The sequence below is a fragment of the Corythoichthys intestinalis genome, chromosome 14, assembly GCF_030265065.1.
Source record: "Corythoichthys intestinalis isolate RoL2023-P3 chromosome 14, ASM3026506v1, whole genome shotgun sequence".
NCBI classification, from domain to species: domain Eukaryota; kingdom Metazoa; phylum Chordata; class Actinopteri; order Syngnathiformes; family Syngnathidae; genus Corythoichthys; species Corythoichthys intestinalis.
In genome coordinates, this window is record NC_080408.1 from 14,339,648 (window position 1) to 14,351,611 (window position 11,964).

Here is an 11,964-nt window from a genome sequence, read left to right on the forward strand (position 1 = left end):
ATTTAAAAAATTAATTACCGCGCCTTAACGCGATAATTTTGACAGCCCTAGTATGTATACAATAAATGATGAAGTGCACCTACCAAAAATACGACGTAAAGGGATAAAAAGCTGGCAGTTTTTGGCCTACTGGGTCACTGCTTTCCGAATGGCCATGAAAAATTAAGGTAGAAAATTGAGTCAGAGAAAAGAAGTTATAAGGTTAGAAGAAGTTGACATTCGGCTAAGGCATGTGAATAAATGCTTTTTCCTCTATTTATGGCTCTAATGTGGCAAGATCTCCTGACATTTTTTGATTCCAAGGAAAATCCTCCATCTTTTGATGCCCCTTTTCAAGTTGCCATCACCTAATCCTTATGTCTTTCAAACCATTTCACAAGACGAGGTTTTAAGTATGATCCATGGCAATGATTTTAGCGGGCAACAAAGCCACTTATTGCTGCCTCTCTCGCACCCCGGCCACCGCTGAGTGTCCAAACGCTGGATCTTTGTTGATTGATTGATCTGTAATTATGTGATTGGAGTTTAAGTCGGAAGGGGACAACGGTGCAGTAGCGGCGTTGGCGTCTGCAGAGTGATGCTGATGTCAAACACATGTTTCCCCCCGCAGCCCGTGCGCAGAAATAGCCGGACCTATTTTGGGGGCTGGTTAGCATGCAGGCTCCACAAAGCCCTGATGTTTGCAATCTGCTAGCCGCCGCAGAGGGTTTTTACATGATCGGTAATTCAAAACAAAATAAAAAAAGTGGTCGAGGCTAAAGAATTTCTTTTTGTTTTGCTGCTGTTGCCATGCACTTGTGCTATAATATGGCTCGGATGCAAGTGGGATGGCATTAGGACAGCAAAAGAAAATAGGCAGCAAGATCTCATTTCCAGAGGAAGGAAAAGTGGTAATACTCATATTTTCGGATGCGGGAGAAACCAGATGGTGGCCAGGAGGTCAGCTTATTGTTTTGAGATTTCATGATAGTCTGCATGGATTCAAGATACCACATCCCTGTGTTGTCTCGTCCATGGTTCAATCTTTCTGACACTTTGCAGCGCATTTCACTCAACAATGCCTTAGTCTTGAGATATGGTACCCTGCACAGATTTAAAGAGCATACGACAGGAGAAAAAAAGTCTTAAATAGCTTTATTATGTGAATTAGAATCATATTTTGAGACGATTCGACTATACACAATTTAGCAAAGTGCAGAGGACGAGAAATTAGTTTTTTAATCTGCCGGTTAGCCACGCCTACCATTATTGGGCTCTAGCGTCCCCAACAGGTGGATGACGTCAGCGGGAGACTGGGCCCATCGGTTTTACTATTCAGCCCATTGAGGGGGAATTATTCAGAACGAGATAAACGTGACGAAGAGAGCTGCAAAATGTCCTTGTTCCAGTCTCTCTACTCCAATATTTTTACAGGATATTCTTTTTATCCAAGTATTTTTCCCCAATAGCCAAATAAATGGCTTGAGAAGGACCAGTCAGCCCGTTGAGGGGGAACTATGCACAATGAGGAAAACGCGACGAAGAGAGCTGCAAAATGTCATTGTTTCCGTCTCTTTACTTCGATATTTTTAAAGGATATTCATTTTTATCCAAGTATTTTCCCCAATTTCTAAGTAAATGGCATGGTCATGACAAATAACAGTGTTGTGCTAAATGGAATATGAAATAATAAAAATGCACTTATTCAGGACGACATGGCAAAATTACTCCATAATGGTCAAAACTGTCACCTTTACTGTCGCACCTCCCGAACGATATTTTATGACACCTAAATAGGACATATGTCATTTCCCTTCCCCGGCTTCAGAGAATGTAAACAAACCAAGAGGCGTGAAAGCTAGCCGACATGCTAACCCGAACCGAGTGATGTTTCAAAGTCTTCGAAGCAGAAAATCACACATGACTAGCCCGGATTATTTGATATGACGACTGGGTTGTCGATTGTCTGGAGAACAATTTACAGTTCGTTCCCCGGAGGAGGGCGGCTGCAGTTGTTTTGCAGCTAACGTGCAGCTAATGTGCACGAGGAGAGCTTTTCACATGCCTATCAATGATCAAACATAAGTAGTCCTTTATTTAAAGAAAGTTTGTAGTGTTTACTTTGTAATCGCTGTATTAATATTTGACATAATACAAAACAAGATGTTTACTCACTTCCTCGTGAGTCCAGTGGTCCCACAGTAGTAGGGCTTGGCCAATATCCACGGTAAATGGGAACCTTTTGAAACTCCAAAGTTGAAAGTCCGTGTTGCCCAACAACAGCCCCAAAACATCACTGCTCTAGAGGAGATCTGCATGGAGGAATGTGCCAAAATACCAGCAACAGTGTGTGAAAAGCTTGTGAAGAGTTACAGAAAACGTTTGGCCTCGGTTATTGCCAACAAAGGGTACATAACAAAGCATTGAGATGAACTTTTGGTATTGACCAAATACCTTTTTTCCACTATGATTTGCAAATAAATTATTTAAAAATAAAACAATGTGATTTTCTGGATTTTTTTCCCACATTCTGTCTCTCATGGTTGAGATCTAACCATACTGACAATTACAGGCCTCTCTAATATTTTCAAGTGGGAGAATTTGCACAATTATTGGTTGACTAAATACTTATTTGCCCCACTGTATGTGGTTAAAATCCGATCAGAGCCACATTTTTCCAGAATGTGGCTGCGGTCTGAACTGTCAAGTCCCCCAAATCGGAATTCATGCAGCAATTACTTCAGCAAAGAGCGAGAGAGACAGGGCGCTACGGTAGCGATGGAGCTGTGCATTAGCGTTAGCACCTAGCTTAAACGTGGCAATTAGGAAAGAGGCGACCTTGACAACAGTCATAAAAAAATAAAAGGGGGGGGGGGGGTAGATCTGTGCTCCTAATCAGCAATATTTCAAGATTGCTTACACGGCCGGGAGTCTGGGCACACTGTCCGTATATGTGTGCGCCATATAATCTTTGAATATAAGACTAAACGGGGATTATCCGAGTATATGTCAGTTATTTGTGTCCTCTTAATGGAAATATGATCACCCTAGAATGGCGTGGAGTCCAGGGTGTTTTGCTTTGCTACGCGCATGCACATATCGACGCGACTCTTCAGACTCGGATAACTGCAGCAGCTGGAAAGCGTGCCATGCAGTCATAGGCGGATCTACTATTCAGGCGAAGTAGACGATCGCCTTTGGCCCCCAACCAGTAGAGGGGCCCCAACCAGCTGCCCTTGCCTCACCGAGCAACGGCTTGGGCCACCGGAGCCAGCAGCACCCCCAACTATTCGTCATGTATAATTATGTCAGCATACCAAACAAACAAATAACAAAACAAAAAAGAAAGCCATTTGAATGCTGCATTTATAATACCCCCCCCCCCCCCCCCCCCCCCCCCACACACACACACACACGCACGCACAACAACGGACTGGTCGACGACTACGGACTGAGTATCAGTCGCTTAGCTTCATTTAGCATCGCTTAGCTCCGCTTAGCTGTTCGTTAGCTTCACTCAGCTCTCCTGCGGTTTTCACATCACTAAGCTCACTATTTTTACAGCTCACTTGCTACTTTGCACGTCAGCTATCGTTTATTTCGAACACATGAGCAAAAGTGCTCTCCATGAGAGCCAAAGTGCAGTGAGGGAGAAGTTGAGGACAGGCCTCTAATGCCTCTTTTAACTTTCTTCTTCTTCACACCGAACATAAAATACACAACAGCACACCCTGTGGCGAAACAATGAAGTACAGTTCCAATCAGTCATACAATAACACTCAACAACTGGTTAACAGCAAAAGCACATCATGTTCGTCATATAAATAATGATTTCTGGAGTTAATCCCACATACTTCAGAATTAATATAATATGTTGAGTAAATACTACATAATACAGATTCTACACTAAGAATAGCTTTCAAATGACACTCTTCACGACAAATATAGCAATGAATAATTATTTTAATTATTTTAATACGTTTATATATAGTAGTATACTATAATAATATCTCTAGAATTTTTTTTTTAAAGAATGGTTTTGAAAAATGTTGGAATGGCAAAGTCAGTGTTCTGAATCTGTTTACTTCCCATTCTTTTGCACTAGTAAATGCTATCAGCATTTAACCTCATTGTTTATTTGTGATTAAATATTGTTATTCATATGGTTATTTGTACTTTAATAAAGAATTTAAGTGTTCCAAAATAGTTTTGTGAATTAATAAGCGTCAACAAAAATTTCATTGCTAATTTAGTAAAAAAAAGAAAATTATGAGATTAGTCGATTAATCGTATAACTAGTCGGCTGACTAATCAGGAGAAAATTTGTCGTTTAGGACAGCCCTAGTGTACCAGAACATATTTCCTCCACATTAAGAGGGCCCCTGGCTATGTTTGCCTTAGGCCCCAAAATTGCCAAGTCCGCCACTGCATGCAGTCTGTGAAATAAATAAATAACAAATATTGGTGGAAACGGATGACGCTACACAAGCACTTTATTGTGGTTGTTGTTACCACTTGTGGATGTAAATCTTATGTTGGTGGATTGTTTTTTTCTTGGAGATGAGATGTGTGTGTGCTAGCCTACAGGATTTTTTTTCATCATAGGCTTTTGACGGTTGCCATCATATTTTTGGGAATAAAGCACCGTTCCGGCCCTGAATCTTATACCCGAACGGCGTTCCGGCCCACTTTCACCCCTGCTTATCACTAGTTACGATGCAGCTTGCTTTTCATTTATTCGAGTAGCTTGACAGTCCTTTAAACAGTGTGGACGCAGAAGGTCTCCAGAGTTGAGGGTGCATTGTTCCACTACAGTGAAACAAGACGAGTCATTGGCTAAAGGCTGGGTTAATCCCGCCCATCAGACGCTGTGCCTGTCTGGGGATCCATGCGCAGTGGGCGGGGCTCGGCTGGCTCGGATGCTCTGCATCTCTGCATGATGATTGGATGATCTCGCTGAGGATGAAACTTTGATTGACAGCGAAATGAGCAAATCAGTGATCTTGCCATATTAACATCCGCGTTTTCATCCCATTTTTCTGCGTTGAACTGGAGACTTTCATAATCATCCTAGCAACTCTTGTTTTGTCAAAAACGAAAATCGAGCTTATTTCTCGAGTTTTTTTCTATTGTTGCTCCTTGTGTTTGGAGACTTGATTTCTGGAGTTTTTTTCTATTGTTGCTCCTTGTGTTTGGAGACTTCATTTCTGGCACTCTAGTTTCTTTCCCTACAGAGTAGCGGGTGCCGCTGAGCCCATCCACCGCCAAAAAGCACTCACAGGCAGACACACTATGAGCTTCCCCTCATTGATAGACCAGCATCTGCCACTGGTAGTCTTCTTTCAATGGATACTTTGTAACATGAACAGATTAAAGGAACAGCAAGCCAAATATAGTAAAGCAGCCTCCTCCATTTTTCACTTTTGATTGTGTTCTGTCCTTTCTTGTGCATGAGATTTCATAGTTAAAGTGCAAAAAAAACGAAACAAAGAATATACACTCACTGGCCACTTTATTAGGTACACCATGCTAGTAACGGGTATGACCCCCTTTTGCCTTCAGAACTGCCTCAATTCTTCGTGGCATAGATTCAACAAGGTGCTGGAAGCATTCCTCAGAGAGTTTGGTCCATATTGACATGATGGCATCACACAGTTGATGCAGATTTGTCAGCTGCACATCCATGATGCGAATCTCCCGTTCCACCACATCCCAAAGATGCTCTATTGGATTGAGATCTGGTGACTGTGGACGCAATTTGAGTACAGTGAACTCATTGTCATGTTCAAGAAACCAGTCTGAGATGATTCCAGCTTTATGACATGGCGCATTATCCTGCTGAAAGTAGCCATCCGAAGTTGGGTACATTGTGGTCATAAAGGGATGGACATGGCCAGCAACAATACTCAGGTAGGCTGTGGCGTTCCAACGATGCTCAATCGGTACCAAGGGGCCCGAAGAGTGCCAAGAAAATATTCCCCACACCATTACACCACCACCACCAGCCTGAACCGTTGATACAAGGCAGGATGGATCCATGCTTTCCTGTTGTTGACGCCAAATTTTGACCCTACCATCCGAATGTCGCAGCAGAAATCGACACTCATCAGACCAGGCAACATTTTTCCAATCTTCTATTGTCCAATTTCGATGAGCTTGTGCAAATTGTAGCCTCGGTTGTTAGGTTTGTGTTGGTTCCCTTCTAGTGTGTTCATGTGATTGCCCATTGATTTCACCTATCGTGCCTGCTCCTAGTGTATCGCCACCCTGCATCTTTCTGTGTCGCCCATCTGTTCCTCGTTGTCTCATTACCCCTCGTCTGTGTATATAAGCTCCCAGTTTCTTTTCACTCCTTGTTGCATCATTGTCTGTGTCAAAGTCAAGGTCCTGTCCAAGCCCTCGTGTACTAAACCCTCCGATAAAGTAAGTTTTGTTTGAACCTTGCCTTTTTGATTCCCAGTACTTTTGGTTGTACTTTGTGTTTTTGTTAGGTATTATTAAAACATTTTTTGAGATCACCACCACCTGTCTGGCTGCTTTTTATTTCCCTGCATTTGGGTCCACACCACCTGCCTGTCCGCATATCCCTGAAATCGGTTTCCTGTTCTTAGCGGAAAGGAGTGGCACCCGGCATGGTCTTCAGCTGCTGTAGCCCATCTGCCTCAAAGTTCGACGTACTGTGCGTTCAGAGATGCTCTTCTGCCTACCTTGGTTGTAACGGGTGGTTATTTGAGTCACTGTTGCCTTTCTATCAGCTCGAACCAGTCTGGCCATTCTCCTCTGACCTCTGGCATCAACAAGGCATTTCCGCCCACAGAACTGCCGCTCACTGGATATTTTTTCTTTTTCGGACCATTCTCTGGAAACCTTTGAGATGGTTGTGCGTGAAAATCCCAGTAGATCAGTAGTTTCTGAAATACTCAGACCAGCCCTTCTGGCACCAACAACCATGCCACGTTCAAAGTCACTCAAATCACCTTTCTTCCCCATACTGATGCTGGGTTTGAACTGCAGGAGATTGTCTTAAACCATGTCTACATGCCTAAATGCACTGAGTTACCGCCATGTGATTGGCTGATTAGAAATTAAGTGCTAACGAGCAGTTGGACAGGTGTACCTAATAAAGTGGCCTGAGTGTAGCGCCCAATGTGGAACATCGAGGCGGTTAGATCAGTACTTCTCAAATAGTGGGGCGCGCCCCCCTGGGGGGGCGCAGAGCGATGCCAGGGGGGGGCGCATGTGTCCTCGGGGAACATGCTTTTTTCTTTTTTTTTTTTTTTTTGCCGGACTGGAATAAAGTGTACTGGTACTTGCACATCCACTCAGTGGGTGGCAGTGGCGCTCTCATTTTCAGAGTGCGTGCAGTATTTTTGAACTAAGGAAGAGCACTCAGCACACAGAAAACAGATATGAAGAGCAGTGCGCCACCGCCGTTTTCGGAAGCCGTTTTCCGACCGGACTAACTCACGCAGCGACCCACTGTCTTGTCCGGTTCTCACGTCGCCGCCCAAGAAGTGCCATTTTCGGCTTGGGATCGTCACGACGACCGCCCTCACCTACGGTTCTACCTCGGCCGCTGAGAATGCGCTTTTTTCGTGCCGTTTGCCTTTTAGCTTTGACTTTTAATACAGTGGGGTGATGAGGAAAGACTACTGTGTCTGAAAATAATTATAGCGGACTGCCAGAAGCCAAATCAATTAAGACGCCACTTAAAGACATTCGACCCCAATCTCATTGATAAGCCGCTTGATTGTTTTTCAGCGAAAACGTGCCGAATATTGCCAACAATAGTCCTGCTTTGTCAGTGTTATATCAGTAAACCAGTGAGCCTTGTTAGCATGCTCATTGCAAAATGACTCCACACCATTGCAAAGGAGGTAATACTGAGTGTGAGCAGCAAAAATAAAAACTGTCCTTCTGTCCAAGGACACTCTTTTTTTCCTTTATTCATTTTTGTTTTTTCGGTCAAATTTTTTGGCATATTGTCCTCATGAGTAAATGTTTCTAATCAATTTGAATTTGTTATTATTTATGGATTTTATTACATGTTATTTTTCTGTATCAAATGGTCAAAAATACCTTGAGTGTATTTTTACAGTTTGAATGTGACTTTTTTTTTTTTTTTAATTCAGGCAAATTGATGCACGTCAAGTCTTCTCTGTTACAAACAAAACAATGTTAATAAAGTTATACTTATTATAAGTTGATCTGTTACTTTTTTTCTTTATTAGAAAAAAAGGACAATGTTGGGCAGATGCGTATTTATAATAGTAATTTTATAGATGAATAATACTATTTACAGTGGCGGCAGAGAGTTTGGGGGGGCGCGAAACATTTACGTCTTGCTTGGGGGGGCGTAACAGAAAATAATTGAGAAGCACTGGGTTAGATCATGTTTTGCAGCTGTTGTTTTACATCAGACAAAGTGTGTCTTGAATCTTTGCAACTAATTGCATTTATTACTACATTAATTTAGACATCTGGACTTAAGGGGCTTGCTTGGGAGCAAATAATTTCCTGAATTATGTAAAAGAAATGGAGTGAAAGCCATAAATGCTTTTGAAGTTCCACGCAACTGCCAGGTGTTTCATGCTTTCCAGTCTCTATTGTCTCCCCAGAAAAGGCTCATCCTTTCCCAGGGCCCTCTAGCGACATGTATTTGGAACCTTTTGTGCATCATCTCCTTTCAGGATTCGTCCACTGGGAACATGACAACTCACCTGTATTTGTTCTAAGCGGAGATGTTTGCTTTTCAAACCTGAGGCCTTTTATTGCAATGTCACTTCCACGCAATCCTTCAACGTGATGGGGCGTGTCGCAGCACCACACTGCGGTGGTGGTAGTTGGCATATTTGGAAAGTCACCCCTTTTGTCTTTGGGTTTGGATAAGAGCGTAGTGGGATGACACATTTAATAACCTGCAAAATCAACACATTGCTAGCAAGTCACTAGTGTTATTTGGGGTTTTTCTTTGTTATGTTTGTTTAGCATAGCACGACAGAATCCAGGGAGGCTTTCCAGGAATAACAAGTGGAGAACTTCCAGGTTTCTTACATTAAACTCTAAACACTGACTTCGGGTTTGAGTCCAAACAGTTGCGGCTGGGGAACGGCGAGCCTGGTTAGAATCTAGTATTATATCACCCATAAACCGCCTCTTTCTTAATTTTAATTAAACACATTTTAACTATAAATGAACTCTGTTGTTTCATTATATATTACTCTACAATTACTGTAAGTTAGGTAAGCTTTGAATTTTGTTGCAAAATTTTCACACGTTTACTTTGGGTAGTTGTCACATTTTCATAAGGTTAGCCTTCATTTTCGCTTTATGACCGACTGAAGAACCCATTATGTTAGTTTTAGTAATGTTCTTATTTTCTTTACATGTGCTGCATCCTACCAGCCTAATGGTATAATTGCCTAACTCAGGGGTGCTCATTGTTTTTTTTGCTCCAAGATCTAATTTTCAAGGAGACAACCTCCCGCGATCTACCTCAACAGAGGAGTGATGTTACTCACACAACATAATTAACTGTGTACAGTGTATCACAAAAGTGAGTACACCCCTCGCATTTCTACAGATATTTAAGTATATCTTTTCATGGGAGAACACTGACAAAATGACACTTTGACACAATGAAAAGTAGTCTGTGTGCAGCTTATATAATAGAGTTAATTTATTTTCCTCTCAAAATAACTCAAAACATAGCCATAAATATCCAAACCCCTGGCAACAAAAGTGAGTATACCGCATGGGAACTACGTACACCCCTAAATGTCCAAATTGAGTACTGCTTGTGTTTTGAGGTTTTGTGTTGGTTCCCTCCTAGTGTGCTCCTGTGATTACCCATTGATTTCACCTGTTCTGCCTGCTCCTAGTTTATCCGCCTACCTGCATCCTTCTGTGTCACCCATCTGTTCCTCGTTGTCTCGTTACCCTTTGTCTCAGTGTGTATATAAGCTCCCAGTTTCTTTTCATTCCTTGTTGCGTCATTGTCAACGTCTTCGTTCATGCCAGTGTCAATTCTTGCCCGTTCCTACGTCACAGACCTCGTGTTTCTCTGCCCCAGTAAGTTTTTGATACTCAGCCTTTTGTTAGTAACCTGAGATTTGTTTGCTACTGTGTTTTTTGGGATCACCTCAGTTTTGGTTGGTACTTTGTTTTTTCTGTCGGCCTTAATTAAAGGGTATGACAACACCTGGGGAAATGCTAATATTCCACCATTTATCCATAAACGCTTGCCTTTTGAATTTATATCACGCCGCTTCGTGTAATTACACACATCGCAACACAAAGAAAATGATAGAAATTAGGTCGATTGTCAAGCTAAAACGACCCGCCCCCGAGATGCCGGAAATCTAGCATATTGTGTGCGTGACGTCACTATAAGGAAACAGCCGGCTCAGTGCTTAGTACTGAATGGCGGCGATGATGGCGGACAATTTTGTTTCTAGTTACAGCGACGAATCCGACGAAACGAACATTCTTCTAATGGTGACGAGGAGAGTTATGAACCTTTCTTTGGTGTTTTGGGTTATCAATTTGAGCCCAAACGAAAGCCAATGCAGCCTAATGAAAGGATCATTAAGGGGAGCAATCACACTGATGAAACACCGGCGGCAACAGAAACACCGAATGGTTTGTTTTGCATTTCTTTTTGTGAAGCTGATACACCGTGACCGCAAAATAAAGAAATGTATTGAATAATTATCATTTATTGTGCTATCATCGGTTTTCGCTCTGCCAACCGACACAAATATGAATGGGATTAGAGGATTTGTTCTATATATTTTACGAGCGATAATTTATACATGTGTCCAGTCCTATATCCAATGCGTGATATGTTTTTTATTATAAAAGAGTACTCACTCTGGCCATTTCCCTCCTTTTCTTTGCCTGGGGTGGTGGGGTGGTCTCATCAGAGCCAGTCATTGTCCTCTTTCTTGATATCTCGGGACATTTAGGTGGCTGCGCGTGTAGGTGGGCACCGCATCTGCTTTCAGCAGCAATTTCTTAGCAAAACCTGATTTCATTTGTCCATAGTTCGTATAGCTTTCAGGTGTAAAATGCGCACCACACAAAACCGTGTAGGAGGCTGGGTCTGCAAAATTAGCCATCTTAGCACTGACGAACTTTACTCATTGTCTGCGTAGTCCAGCTCTTTTTCTCGCGTTCGGGAACTCATGGGTACTACATTGCGACAAATGGCTATTTGTAAACCACATAGCATGACAGGTTTGAACCATTTTAGCGAAAATTTCTTTTTTAACAAGACGCAATGTTTTCCTGTTGAAGCGTGTCTTAACCTGAAAATTCTGTATGTAGAGATGTTCGTAAATCGAGGTGGTACTTACAAAATGGTACCTCAACTTACGATTGCTTTGACACACTACCTTTTCGACATACTACATAAAATTTGACTCGCCATTTGTTTCTAGATGAGACTACATGCTCGAAATATATCAATTTATGAAAGCGCCACAGTTCCTTTGTTTTCCCGCAAGACGGACGCACAGCTGATTTTCTTGTGAGAGAAATCAACATGGGTTCCAAGAAGGTTAATGCAAGTGGTGAAAAAAGGAAAAAGGTGATGCTTACCATTTAAATGAGCGTGGTGTGCGCGTCCGATAACTGGCTCGACAATACGGCCGTAGAATGTCTACGATCTCGACAGTCCTCCTCGGACCTCTGTACGCCAAGTTAAGGTGACAATTATTATTATGGTAACATCGCCAAAGAAATCGCCAGCTTCGTCAGGTTTTTAATCATTTATTTCAGAACTTGTGCAGAACAACATGCCTACTGTTTGCCGCAGTTAACGCCAACAACAGGAATTCTCATTATTATTATACTGTATTATTATTCCGATTTTTATTTATAATTTATTTGTTTTGCTATGTGTAATTGTCATTTTTAAAGGGATCCTCTATTTTTAAGACAAGTAATTCTTTAAAGATGAATGTTAGTAGGAGTTATAATAAT